A 14,556-nucleotide genomic window follows, 5' to 3' on the forward strand; every position below is an offset into this window, starting at 1 on the left:
CTTTGTCCCTGGGAGCCCCTGCCCACGGCAGGCCACCATGGATGGGATCTGCATGTGCTTTACTGGCCTTCTGGAAGATCAAGGTTACTTGTGCCTCACGGAGGCCTATGTGAGCAGCAGTGTTACTGCCCAGTTCCACACGCGCGCACACACACACTCACACGCACACACAAACACACACACACACATACACACACACACACAGGTATACACACACATACAGAGGGAGCCAAAAAAAGATATACACATTTTAAGAAAGGAAAAAACTGTATTAAAATTGTAACACTTGATATATACCAATAACAAAAGATGAATACAAGTCATGTGTTTTTTTGGCACCCCTGGTATTTCCTAGAAGGCTCACAGGCTCAAAAAATCCATAGCTCAGAAAAAAACAGGGTTTAGGCCTAAATTTTCAGCTTCATTTATCGAAATTTGACCTTATATTTTGAAAGGAAAGTCTGTAGACTAGTGAAAAAGACCGAGGCTAGAAAGCCAGATGCCTACCACACCTGCTTGAGCCTCAGTTCCCTTGGCTGTAAAACTCTTCCCAAGTTGGTATGAGAATTGACCTACATGTGAGGAAAAGTGCTTGGGAAACCAAAATGTGTCATATGATCTTTACATGTCATCTTTATTTTATCGAGAAATGTATATTCGCACCTGCTTTGATTAGAACACCCTTGGATGACGGCTCAGACTGAACAACTATACACTGGTTGAAATACAATTCCCTTGTAATCACATGCTGGCTTGCTGTCTCCAATCCCCTACTTCACGTCAATCAACCAAACGTGCTGACCACCCCTCCGCTCAGTCAGATTTAGGGCATGCAGACTGTGAGACACGTCTCTTTCCCTGGAGGAACTCATAAGAAACACACACAGGAACCAGCAACAAGTTGAGACCAAAGTTGAGACCAAAGACCCGTAAATGCTGAATGGCAGGGCAGGTAGGGTGGAGTTGTGCAAACACAGGCTACCTAACTGATAACTGGGGAAGGTTTCACGGAGTAAGTCAGGTTGGAGCTATGTATGGGAAGAGGAAAGAAGGACAGGTGTAGAAATGGGGGGTGTTGAGGAGGCCCTGGAAGGAGGACTGTGAGAGAGGAGGAGGGGAGAAGGTCTCTGACACTTCTCACCTGTAGGGAGCCTGTCTATAGATCTGATTTCAGGAGGCAGGACGCAGTCCAACCGCACAGCCTAACGGCGCGTGGAGCTGGCCCCTCACCTAAGAATTATATTCCAGTGTCTTATCTGAACCCGCCTAACGGCATACAACCTGTTAATGGAATTTGCTTTCTGGAAGGGCAGAACTAGCTTGCTAACTCAGAGGAGGGTAGACCCACTGACTCTGAGAGGCCACTTACTCAAAAATCATACACTCTACAAGAGGAGGAAACAAGCCCAGAGAGCGTGGGTGGCCTTTCCAAAGTCAACTGGAGGAACTAAGCCCAGGCCTGTGTCTTGCTGGCACTTGCTGGTTTGCCCATGGACCATTCGGCAATTCCCACAGCCCACACCCAAGCACATGCCCACTGCTGAGTTAGTGGAGCTACAGCTCTTTCAAGCTGGCTGGGAAACATCCAAACTGAGCCGTTATGTGTCTAAAGCAAATTGGTGCAAAGGGCAGAGTTTTCACTCCCGATTGGCACTTAGGCCTCAGCCTTAGATCACAATCAGGCTTTGTTTTCCCTGCTAAGACATTTAACTAGTACACAGCTCTGTTCCTCGGCCTTATGCTATGTTCTACCTTGTCCTTCTGATTTCAGCAGCCTCCAATTTACGTAGTCCTGAATAGCACTCAGTCCCACCTGAACTGACAGATGCGGCCAACGAACTTGGAAGGCCAAACACAGTTGACATGCGGGAAGGTTACACAATGTTAGTTAGCTTTGTTGCAGGAGAAACACAAGGCCCACTGTGCTGGCCAAAGACACATAATCAAGGCAGAGTATTTGAACAGGGTGTATCCAAAGGGTATCCAAAGGGATCTACAGGTCATAACAGGGCTAGACACATGGCAGAGTGAACCGGGGCACTCGGCCCCCATAGTCAACCTCATGGGTCAGTAAGGCAGTGCGTGGTGAGGGAGTAAATACCTGCGCTGCTTCCCACTGTGGATTCACTCTGTTGCTTCCCCATTTCTCTACTGGAGGCAAATTAAGTGGCTGTCCTCCTTCGTAAACATGCAATCACTTTGTAGATCTCGGGCCATCACTGGTAATGACACTAATGGAGCTAAAATAGAGCTGCTGTAACCTGAGGTGCCTGGTTTCATTCCTGCCTGCCTCCACAACTGATGTGATTTTATTTCTTGAAGGCTGTCACCATTGTGACCATGGAAGGTTGTGGGCTTCTGTGAAGTTTCAGACTATCACAATTCAGACTGAGACTTTGGTGAATACTCTTTCCAAAGTTCTCCTCGTCTGTGGGCCTCCAAAGGAGAGGGGGGAAATTGCATGCACCGTAAATAAGTAGAAAGAAATGTTGACTACTGGAAGGGAGTGAATGCACAAGTCAAATAATCTGGAGGCACTGTCCTTTTGGGAAACACGATGACTCTGAAAAGCAAGACTTTAAAACCAAGAAATGTCTATCCACGGGACGCTTGTTGCATCCTTGCATGGTCTACGTTCAGCATTTGTCGGCATTCTCTTGGTTTTCCAGAAGCATTACCCTCTGTGGTCATTGTGGGCAACTTTGTGTCACACGGTGCCCTCTGACCTTTTGTGCTTTGATTTATTTGTGGTTTAAAGCACGTCATGGGTATTCTCTATAAAAGTCAATGAAAATGTAACTGAACCAAATCTAATTAACCACCAGTGTCTCTTAGATTTCTTCTTCAGCTTACATTTGCATTAGAAAGATTTGTAAATGTGTTCGCCAAAAACTCCCATTAAAAGTTTCTCAACATAATTGAAATTGCGCGTTTTGCACAACATGGCTGTCTAAACTAATACTGATTTACAGAAATACTTCTCTGGAAAACTGTTATAGGGTAGTAATTCTGCAAAGTGACCAGTTTCACATCCCTAAGCTCAATTATTTAAAAGGTACTTCAGCTAACTTTTCACACTAGTGTATAAGTTGGCTTTCCGTTTTTATTTTAAAGTGTTTATCAGAGAAATTTCTCCACCCGTGTGTCACTGTTTGAAGTTGTTCCCCAATCAAGAGCACATTTTTCATTTAAAACCTGCAACTGTGATGATTTCGTATTGAGTAGATACAGACTTTGAAATCAAACAGCCTTGATCTCCCTCTGCCTCTTACCACATGTGGATCAGGAACCTGGCCTCCAACACCCTCAGTTTCCACTTTCCACAGCAAACTTAAGAAGTTAATACCTCCTGCTAAGGGGTCCCTGGGACAAGACAGGCAATAAGTGGGAATCGTGAAGCCCTGTGCCTGCATGGAGCTTATACTCAACACATGATTTTGGAAATAACACGGAGATTGATCTGGACCGTCAAGTTGGCCACTTGGGTTGGCTGTTAGGGTCTACTTCAGGTTGTTTATTCCATCCCAGCTGAATGCATCCTTCCCTCCAGTCGAAGGCATGGAAGATCCACTATCAATAGGGTGCTGGCCACAAGTGTCTCTTGGGCGATGGACATGGATGAGTGTCCAGTCACACACTCTCCCCAGAGTGTATCTAACTAACCCCAGCTGGGTGGGAGAGTTGGCTGCAGTGGCTCAGGTAGTCTGTGTCCAGACACACAGTTTTCTTAAGGCAAAAGTGAAAGAGTCAACAGGATTGGACCTGGACCCTACCACTAGGAATTCAAGGTGTGGTCTCTGTGTCCCCAGGATAAGGGCTGGTCAGAACTACACAAAATGCATGCTTGTGAGCTTGCATTGTCTGTCACCAAAGTGTTTGTCTTAAAAAGTTTAATTTCCATTCCAGAATAAGTGCTACATGTTAATGGAAACAGGTTATTTTTACTTACACACAGGGAAATGGTAGCCATGCTGACGTAGATGGACGCAGTCTGTTTGCAAAAATGGAGCTAAAGTCACCTGTTCAGCCTTCCGTGCGGATCGTGTATAACTGTGGGTCAGGATATGATGAGTCTTGAAAATGCGACTTGTTAGTTTGTTTGTTTGTTTGTTTGTTTAAACTTATCCCAGAGCATGTGTTAAAATATTTTTTGAGTCATGAAAGTTTTTCTAATAAATAATTTGAAGGTTAAATCCAATCAAATAGTTCTAAACAACATGAATAAACTTTCCCACAGGGAACAACGTCTGCCTTTTTTTTTCCTACATCTGCAAAGTTTTTGATTTCTCAATGACCTTTTAGAACTATCTGCTCCTATTGTCTCCATAGGCAAGGCTTCGAGGTGGAATTAGTGGGCAGTACTATGCCAGGTTTGGAGGGAGGAAATGAACGTTTAAAGCATAATTGATTTTTCTAATCTGATTTTACCTCAATAGGTTCAATTAGTTTCCTGTGTCGCCAAAACACTGCATTAAGTCAATCCTGAAACAAATGTAAATCTCTGACTCCAAAGAATATTTGCAGCTACAACATTTCAGAGTTTACTCCTTTTAAATAATACAGATCATTTTGCATTTGACAATACCTATTTGTACTCAATTCTTTGCACACACACACACACACACACACACACACACACACACCCCTGATTCCTGTAATCTTGTTCTCATTGTTTCAAGGGTTTGCTTCTCTCTTTAGTCTCGTTTCTACATTTTATGGTCTTGCTTGTTCATACAACACAATTAATTTCTGAAACAACACACAACGCCATGCAACGCTGCCTACTCCGTTCTCCACTCTCCTGTCATCTGGAGCCTCAGCATCTGACCTTCCGCCACATGGGAGTGGATGCTGCTTTGGGTAAATGATAGCTTGCAGCTTGCTAAAATTTACTGCAGCAAGTTAGCACTGGAAACAAGAGCTCTGACTTCTAATCTCCGATTATTTATTTAACAAATGACCTGGAAAGGGCCTCCAAGATCACTGGAAATGACCCTGTCATTTCATGTGGTTCCGTCTGCCCAGGCTGACTCCTCAGCGCAGAGCCGGTTCCAACAGGTTTCCTTCCCATCACATAGAACATTCTAAAAGCAGTCTATTCCAATGAGTTCTAACAGTGAAAGGATTCTTCATGACAAGGAAAATACAACCTAGAGGCCCCATTTTACAGAAGGGTGTTTGACGGCACATGAAGTTAAATTCAGAGCCCAGGGTCCTCGTGTAACCTGTTATAAGCCTGGGGCCAGCAATGGGGGCCCTGTTACTTCTAAACATGGTGCCTTAGAGTAGAAAATATCTCCACATACAGGACTGTGAGGCATCTAAGAACTAGGCAGTACCTTGGAACATGAAGAGAAAAAACCGTATACATACTAGTGGGTTGAGTAGCGCAGCCCAAAAATATATGCCCAATTCCTCACTCTTGGAACCTGTAAATAGTGTTCGTCATTCTCAGGGCCACAGTCTGTCCCCACCTGCCGGCCAGAATCCAGCCCCATGCTCAGCTCTGCTCTGCCTGACTTGCAGGTGCTGTAACGTCTGGCGAGGGTTAACTAGAAAGAGAAAGTTTTAATTAGAGCGAGACAGGGCCCAGGAATGAGGACGGAGACACTTTGCGTCATCCCCTTTTCTGAGGATGGCAGCTTTGAATGGCATGTGCCAACGTGTGGGTGATTCTGGGAGGGGCTAATTACTGTTCTCAAAGCTGACCCAGGCCTGGACTCCACAAGCCACTGAGCGGTATGTGAAATAGTCCAACTGCAGTGGAGTCAAATTCTGTCCCCAGGGTGGGGAGGGGCAGACGTGCCCCCCAGGGGGACCTGGCTCTGCAGGCTCCACTTCCACTGGGAGGGTGACCCCGGAGAGCACGCTGCCCAGAGCCCTGCGGTGGCTGTATTTGCTGCAGAGGGACCCGCCCACAGGAGGACACGCGCCTTCCAACCCCCAGCCTAAAACATAAGACGGCACTTCTGCACCACAAATAGAACAGGAGGCAGCCACACAGGCAGGACCTGTGCAAAAATACCCATCTAGATTAGAGCTCACCCTGTAATTCCCTTTCTCTCTCATTTGGAGAATACACTTTTTTTCTTTCAAAAGCTTCCTTTTCTTCCCCATAATTCTGAATGTTGGGCGAAACATGCTTCCGACATGTCTCTGCCTCGCTCAGCACTGCTCCCCAGAGCCAGGGAGCAAGAGGGGGGCTGGCCTTGTCAGAGCTGCCAGGCTCGGGCACGACCCTTTGTCCTAGGGCTCCCACCTCCCCCCACACCCACATCCTTCTTCCCAGGATTTTGTCCATTTGGTTACATTAAGTTAGTTACTGAGTTACCTGCTGCTTTGTAAATTGTCGGGAGTTTATATGATGCTCATTTATCATTGGCTCAGTTGTAACTTCTATTTCCTTTATGTGGCTGCGTCTAATTGTTCTTTAATCTAATTGTTCAGTGTGTGCCCCTGAGACCAAGCTCTCCAACTTAATTTTAGGGATGAGGAGTGTTATTGGTGTCTATTTTTGCATGTTCCCCTCAAGACCTCGTGCACCAGACTGGGGCTCTCAGAGAATGCCTGGGGACTGGTGGATTGAGTTGTGCAACGGGCTTCCGGAAACTAAGCTTTGCCACAAGATCCTGGCACAAGTCAGGTGCCTGCGGCCTGGCCCGAGGTGGCCCTGAACTAGGTTTGAATGGATGGTTCATCAAGTGAGTGAAGTAAAGCTGCCAGAGCTCCGAGAGTCTCAGCCCTGCCCTTGCTGGGGCCAAGGCCCAGTCAGGCTCACCCCCACCTCCCAGTTCAGGAGGCCAACGGGACTCAGCGGGATGGCCAAACAGGTGTCTTCATTTTCTATGCCCTGGGAGAAGCTCTGGGGTCGGTGGTGCTGGTGGTGCAGACAGAGGCCTGCAACATGTGAGGCTGTGCACACCACTCTGGCATGCCCAGGAAGGTCCTTATTTTGTTTTTCTTTTAACATTTATTGAGATGTAATTCTCACTCCGTACAATCCACCCATTTACACTGTACAATTTGGTGGGTTTTGGTATATTCACAGATAAAGGCAACCATCATTGCAATCAATTTCAGAACATTTCCATCACCTCAAAAGGAAACCCTGTGTCCTCCATGCCTCACCCCACCATTCCCCCAACTCCCCAGCCCTAGGCTACCACTAACCTACTCTCCATCGCAGTAGCTGCCCTGTTCCGGACATTTCATGTAAATGGAGCCATTCGGCACGTGACCTTCTGTCTGGCTTCTTTCACTCAGCACCATGTTTTCAAGGTTCATCTGCATTGCACTGGGATATCCTTCCTTCTCATGGCTGAGTAATATTCCATTGTGTGGATAAACCAGGATTTATTTATCCATTTGTCCATTGATGGTTGTTTCCCCTGTTTGTCTGTTACAAACAACGGCTGCTATGAACAATGCATGTGATTTGTTTGTTGTTCTCCAGAGGAAGGTGAGATCCAAAACAGTCTTTCCCGTCCCGCCACCCACACAACACCCCCCACCGCACATGCTCATAGCACCCCCACCAGGCACGGGGCTGATCCAGCGCACGGCACAGAGCAAACCCTCAGCTGCAGGAGGTCAGCACAGGGCCCCCACACTGGTGGAAGGGGCACATTTTAAGGACTGATGTCCTGTGAGGGAGCAGTGTGGCCTGTCTTCCCTCGGTGACCCCATGGGCTTTCCCAGGCTCCACCCCAGAACCCGGGTCAGAAGAGAGGCTGGGCTCTCCCCAGGTGTCTCAGGGTCAACCAGGTGAGAGACCTGGCCTGGCCCTGGAAGGAAGGTTCGGGATTTTGAGGGAAAGGCGCTTTGTAGCTTTGGGGCCTCTGTCAGTGAAGCAGAATTTGTGGGCCCCAAGGTGTGAGGGAGAGGGACAGGGGTGGGGGGTGTTTTGCTGGAAAGCCTGACATTTGCAGCACTGAGCATCTGATCGGGTGGGGGGGGCTGCAGTCCCACCGGGATGTCAGCAAGCTGTGCAGATCCTGCTGGGAGCCCCACTGGCCCCCTGGTATGGGGAGGGGTACAGAAACACACCACCTCCTCTTTCAGACTTGGAGGGGGAGGCTGCTCAGAGCACAGCCCCTCCCTGTGGCTCCTGCTGTTTGAGGGGCCAGCTGTCCCCACAGGGACCCTGTGAGGCCTGCTGAGCTCCCTTCCCCTCCCCCCTCCCAGGCCATCCTTCCTGCAGGAAGAGGGTCACTCAGGTCACCGGACCTGGGGGACTTGGAGTCCAGGAAGACGTACACCCCTCCCTGCAGACATGCAGTGACTCTTCCGGAATAACCTTCTTTAGACTGAACTGTAACTGTGGGAGGAGCAGAGACCTGCCCGGGATTCTGAGGCTGCTGTCACAGTGGTTCCTGCCGGGGGCCCACTCAGGACTAGAACGGAGTGATTTCCTGCTCTCTGGCCGGGGACGCGTTCCCTGGGGAGGTGATGTGGGGGACAGGTGCTCCCCTGCCAGGGCTGTGGAGGGCAGATGAGTCAACAACCCTGAAGTGGCCTAAGGTAAACAGCTGACACCTCTTCCTTCCCTCCACCAGCACCCAGCGCAGGGCTCTGCACACAAATATTTGTGGAATACATAAGTTTATTGGTGTTTCTCCCTTGCCCGACAAGATCAGTGATTCGGAGAGCCTGTTTTCCCAGATAGAAAATTTACAAGTGTCTAATTGTGGACTTGGAGGAACCCTGAGGCTCACCAGCACGACCCTGGCTGCCCAAGGGAGCCTTTGAAATGCTGCTGCCCAGGCCTTGCCCAGGCCCATGAAGTGAGTTCTCTGGGGGGTGGGGGGGGGGAGTATATGTTTAAAAGCTCCCAGGTGGCTCTAAGGTACGGTGCCAACACTGGCCATTGTACAGATGGAGAACGTGGGGTAAGGCATTTTCCCAGCCGGATGGGTCCCTCGTCCTAACTCCTGTCCAGTGCTCCCCCAGCACACGCGGTACAGACGCCACCTGGGGCCGCGGCCCACCATCGCCTCCCACTCAACCTCCAGGGCCTCTGCTCCCAGGATGCACCTGTGCCCCCAGAGGCAGGCATCCAGGCCTCTAATCTCTCAGTCCCCACACCTCTCGGGGCCTCTGCACAGAGCCACCACACACAGCAGGGCAACGGGCAACCTAAAACCGCGTGGATCTCAGGGCAACGTCGGCCCTGGGCCCGGGCAATCTGGGCATTTACAGCAGCCACTGGTTTCGTCTCACGTGCAGCCTGGGGACCGGGGGCCGGTGGTGCAGGAGCCTCACTCTCCCCGGACAGCAAGGAGAGGGTACCAGACAAGCAGTGTCTGCCAGCCTCGGCTTCCTTCTAACCCAACCGCAGAACTTCCATTTTTAACCAACAATGACATGGAAATGCACTGTGGATGCAGAACTGGATGCCGACCAAGGCCGACAGCGCTGGCTGGGAATAAAATGGAGACCGGGGACGGCTTCGTGAGTCCTTCCTATTTGTTATGCTTTGATTGAGTTTGTGTACAAGGAAGCAGGTGAAGTTGGGGGGAGGGGGCATGGCAAGGCAGACAGCTAGGCTTTGAGACTGGCTTCACCACCACTTGCTGTGCGACCTACTGAAGTGTCTAGACCTCTCTGTGCCTTAGCTTCCTTATTTGTCAAAGGAGGCTGAGATGAGTTCTGCAGAGGCTTCTGTTCATATTAAATCATCTAATCCGTGTAAAGTGCCTAAAGCAATGCTTGGCACCTGGGGTGTCAGTGAACGTGAGCTGTGGCTAGGAGCCCCCCCTTGGCCCTCATGGACTTTTCTGCTCCACTTCCTCTTCCGGCCAAGAAGTCAAATCACTGCAGTGTGTGGTTGGCTGCTTTCACAGAATCGATTATTTGTCCCACAAGCGTATGTGACCCTGCCATCTGCAGGTGCTGGAGGCTCTGTGGGTACGATGGAGAACAGGACACAGGGACCAGGCACGGGCCAAGGCTCGGGTCCCAGGGAGGGGCTTCCCTTCGGGATGTGGGAGGTAAGTGAGCAAACAAGAGAAAGATTAGACAGCAGTGAGCACAGGCACACCTGGGGAGAGGGGACATGACAGCCAGGCTGTTCTGAGACGGTCTCTCTGAAGAGGTGACTCTGATGACAGAAGGAACAGGGGCTCTGCAGGCAGGAGGCACAGTGGGCAGAGGCCGGAGAGGGGAACCCTGTGGTGTGTTTGGGGACTCACGAGAAGGTGAGTTGCTGGGGCACAGGAGGTTAGTGAGGTGGGGGTGGGGGTGCGTGAGCCAGGCCAGACCAGCTGCTTCCTCATCCTGGGAGGGGCCTAGCAGGTGTCCTGAGCTCCTGCAGGGGAGTGGGCAGTGAGCTGAGGCTCCCGGCTGTCTGACCGGGGCCAAGCCGGACATCGAGCTGGGCCTCAGCCCCAGCTGACGTGTGTGGGGGGGGGCTCACCTGGGATCTGAGCCCCCTCCACGCCGAAAGACCAGGCCGGTGCCAACCATGGTGGTTCTTCCAAATCAGTTAACAGCCAGTGGTCTGTTTGTTTACTAGTATCTGAAGTGCTCTATGTGGAGCTCTTCCATAAAAACGTTTAGCTCGTTTTGATGTAACATGGTGAAATCCAGCTAATAAATATTCCTTGAAGATTATTATATTCAGTTTTGTCACTGTGACAGGAGAAAAGTTTCCATGGGAGAGTCTCGATCTGCAAGGGGGTCGCCATGGTACACAGGAGACCCAAACTATCGCAGCTCCATGTGACTTTGTGCAATAATATTAGAGGGCACGTAATTAACAGCACAATGGTGGGGTAGAAATAAGTGCAGTAGAAATTCAGAGGGGAGAGGGATCACTGGTGGGTAGTTTTGCGAAGTCTCACAGACGAGGGATGGTGTGAACTGGGACAGAGTGGGGACTGGCCTTTGATCATCATAGAAGAGGGTGGACACCTCCATCGGCCAAGTTAGGGGCCAAGGGCAGAGGGAACAGAAGAAATAATGTAAAGGCTACACACTGCATGTAGTCACGGCTCAGCTCCCATGTTAGAAGCGAGGAGAGAGCTTACTTTGGGGGAAGGTGTGTTGAGACAGGGAGAAGGAAGAAAAGGGCTTCTGGGATGGTAGGAATATCTTGTCCTAGGGCTGGGACTCCCAGCAGGCATCACACAGTGACCTTGAGGGTGGGCTAGAGGTGAAGGTTCATGTTAGAGAAGAAGTCAGCTGGGAAGAGCAGATTTGGGGTGACCTTGGCAGGGTCTTGGCCTGGGTTTTGGATCTAGTCTGTGGCCTAGACAATGACTGGCCGGTTGCCACTTACCCAGGGTGGGGGTGGGGGGGCAGCTCTGCTGTGGGAGGGCCTCCTGGAGCAGCAGGGGCCGCAGGGAGGATGCTGAGGTGAGGATGGCAAAGTCACTATGGCAGGGACTGAGGACCATGGCTCAGATGCTGGCCACAGGAACAAGTCTTTAATGTAATTACAAGTCACTTCATGGGGAAACTGGAGCCCTCGTACCCTGCTGGTGGGAATGCAAACTGGTGCCGCCACTTCAGGAAACCGTCTGGGAGTTCCTTAAATGCTGAAAAACATGGAGTCACCCAATGACCCAGCGATTCCACTCTTACGTACATGCCCAAGAGAAATGAAAGCATATGTCCACACCACAATGCGTGTGCGAGAGTCCACAGCAGCACAATTCACAACAGCCAAAAGGCAGAAACAACCCAGGTGTCCATCAAGCAATGAATGGATACACAGAATGTGAGATGTTCACAAATGGTATTACCTGGTCCTACGAAGGAACAAGTTCTGACACATGCTACACCTCAGAGGAACCTTGAAAACATTATGCTAAATGAAAGAAGCAATTGCAAAAGGACAGATGTTGTATGATTCCATTTATACGAAATGTCCAGAATAGGGAACTCTATAGAGACAAACATAGATTCAGGGTGATGTTCAGGGTGGGTTGGGGGGCAGGAAGGTGACAGCCAAAGGGTACAGGCTTCGTTTTTAAGGTGATGACGTGCTAAAATTGACTGTGGTTGCATATATCCGAATATACCAAAATTATTGAATTTTACACTTGAAATGGTAAATTTGCTTGGTATGTGAATTATATCTCCATAAAGATATTTTAAAAAGTCATGTCAGCGGAAGCATTGGCAGAATGTTGTGACACACTAGACACGGGCGACAAGAAGAATCCCCCTGGGCTATGGGTGTGGCATCTCAGTCACAAGACTTTGGCCTGCGCTTACATCAACCCTCCTGCCTTCCCACTGGGCCCTGTCAGCCTCGTGGGCCCCCGAGTACATAACGGTGGGTGCACAGTGGGAGGGGAGAAAGCGCGCTGGAGCGGGAGACTGCGTTAGCCCACAGCCAGAATGCACTCAGCAGTGAAGCTGCCGGACGGTAATGACGAGAGAATGGCTTTGAAGCATTTTGAAAGCTGGAGCGAGAGAAGAAATTCGTCCTCACCTACAAGCATTTAATGTACGTATCTCCAGGCCTCTCCCATTAGTCTGAGATGTTTTCCAGACTTGGCAGGAAGCACTTGGGCAGTGGCAGATAGATTTATGAGCCTGACAGGGGCAGAGCCCAAGTTTCAGCCGTGTCACTGTTTGCTTTCTGACTTGGCACGAGCCATCCCAGCTTCCACCCCAGCCTTCTCAGCTGTGCGCTGAAGGTCACGGACACAGATCTTTAGAAACTTATTTCTGCTAAGAATGCAATAAATAAAAAAAGTTATCGCAAAGCATTTACATCTGTCAAGCCTTTGAAATATGCTGAGTGCGAATAAAACGTCTCCGCCAAGGTCAGGGCAGGCCCTCTCTGAAGACATTTTACAAAACGGCTGCAGAGGAAAGTAGAGGAAACTGGACACTTGGAGCGGGCAGGGAATTTTCCCCAAACATTTTCCAACTTGTAAATCTTCCTTTTCTATTGCAGCTGTGAACAAAGCTTAGTCAGTCAAGGGAAAAATGTCTCTTCCTGAGCAAACAGCTTTCTTTGATGTTCTCTCACTAGTTCTGTCCCACCCCTCTCGGATGGTGGCGGAGTGGAAGGGCCCTGAAGTAATCGCTATCTTCAAGGGGCCGGACGGGACACAGCAGGCAACACAAGCAGACGCCTTGGTCCATCTCACTTGTTTTATGCCCACAGGTCTAGGAAGAGGGGCCAGCACCCGGCGTCTACTCGAGGCCTTGCTGGCAGGCCACCCCCCACCTAGTTCATTTGTGTGACAAATGAAAACAGAGAACAGTGAGATGCAAGAAAGGATGCAAACGAGCATGTGGAGAAATGGGACCCTCGTGCACTGCTGGTGGGAAGGTAAATTGGTGTAAACACCCTGGAAAATAGTATGGTCTTCAAAAAGCTAAAAGTAGAACTGCCATGTGATCCAGCAATCCCACTTCTGGGTGTTTATCAGAAGGAAATGGAAACACTAACCTGGACCGCGTGTGCCTGCTGAGTACCTGGCACCCAGCACAGTCGGCAGTCCCCACAGCAGGGACACACCGTGTGGCCGAGGCCCATCCTGTCCCAGCTGTGACTCAGCTGTGGTACGACTCTCCCCCAAAGCGCGGCCCCTGGATGACAACCAGGAGGCCTCGCATCCCTAACCTGCTGCTGCTCTCATCCTGGTGGGCTGCGTCTTGGCTTGCTGGGGCATTGTGGGTGCCCTTAGGGACAGGCCAGCCCAGGAAGGGGGATGGGGTTCCCTCCCCCACGTCCCTTTGGGCCATAAGGAAGCTGCCTGCAATGTCCCACTGGGGCCTTCTGAGAGGGAGGAGGCATGTCCTGGGGGGTGGGGGGTGTCAGGTGAGGCCCTGACTGAGCACAGTACAGCCATGGGGGAACCGGGGAGTGGACGAGGTCCCAGCCCCCAGCACCCACACTTGCCTCCTCTGCGGCTGAGTCTCCTGACGACACAGAATGACCATTTCCCACTCTTGTCCCTTCCTTAGGGAGCCAGCCTTCAGGCCTGGGGTCTCCTGCGACCACCCACCCTGGCTGAACCCAAAACAAGCCACGGCATCCAGAGGCTCCCTGGTAATGTGGGGAGTCTGAGCTCTGCAGTATGGTCAGGTGTCTCGCAGACACGGATGGAGGGTGTCATTCCCCAGAGAGGAGGCAGCCCTCCAGGACACCCAGTCTGGCCTGGAGGGTTTGGGGTGAGTCAGCACCGAGAGCTGTTCCGTGACCCAAACCCGTCTGCTATCTCCCACATTTAGTTGATGCAGGCCCTGGGTCTTGGCAAGCCTGCTGTCTAGACGCCAGGGCTCTGGCCAAGATGAGCTGTTTTTCTAAAAGAGCCTGTGGCATTCTTGGCAGAAAGGACAGAGAATGGCCTTCCTACAGCATGGCCAGCTCTTAAAGCTCTAAAGAGCAACGACGCTGGAACTCACTGGCAGGTTTTCTCCCAGCAAAGCCTTCGAAAGCCCAGTGTCCCTGGGAGTCTCGTGGTCGTTCAGACTGTCCAAGACAGCAACAAATTAGAGAGGGGAAACCTGAACGGTCACCAAACCCCTGCAGGGACCCTGTCACCCTCCCTCCGTGATTGGGGCCTCCTGTGATGAATGGACAGGGATGTT

Source organism: Rhinolophus sinicus, chromosome 3, assembly GCF_057876585.1.
Source record: "Rhinolophus sinicus isolate RSI-liver-muscle chromosome 3, RSI-T2T, whole genome shotgun sequence".
NCBI lineage: Eukaryota > Metazoa > Chordata > Mammalia > Chiroptera > Rhinolophidae > Rhinolophus > Rhinolophus sinicus.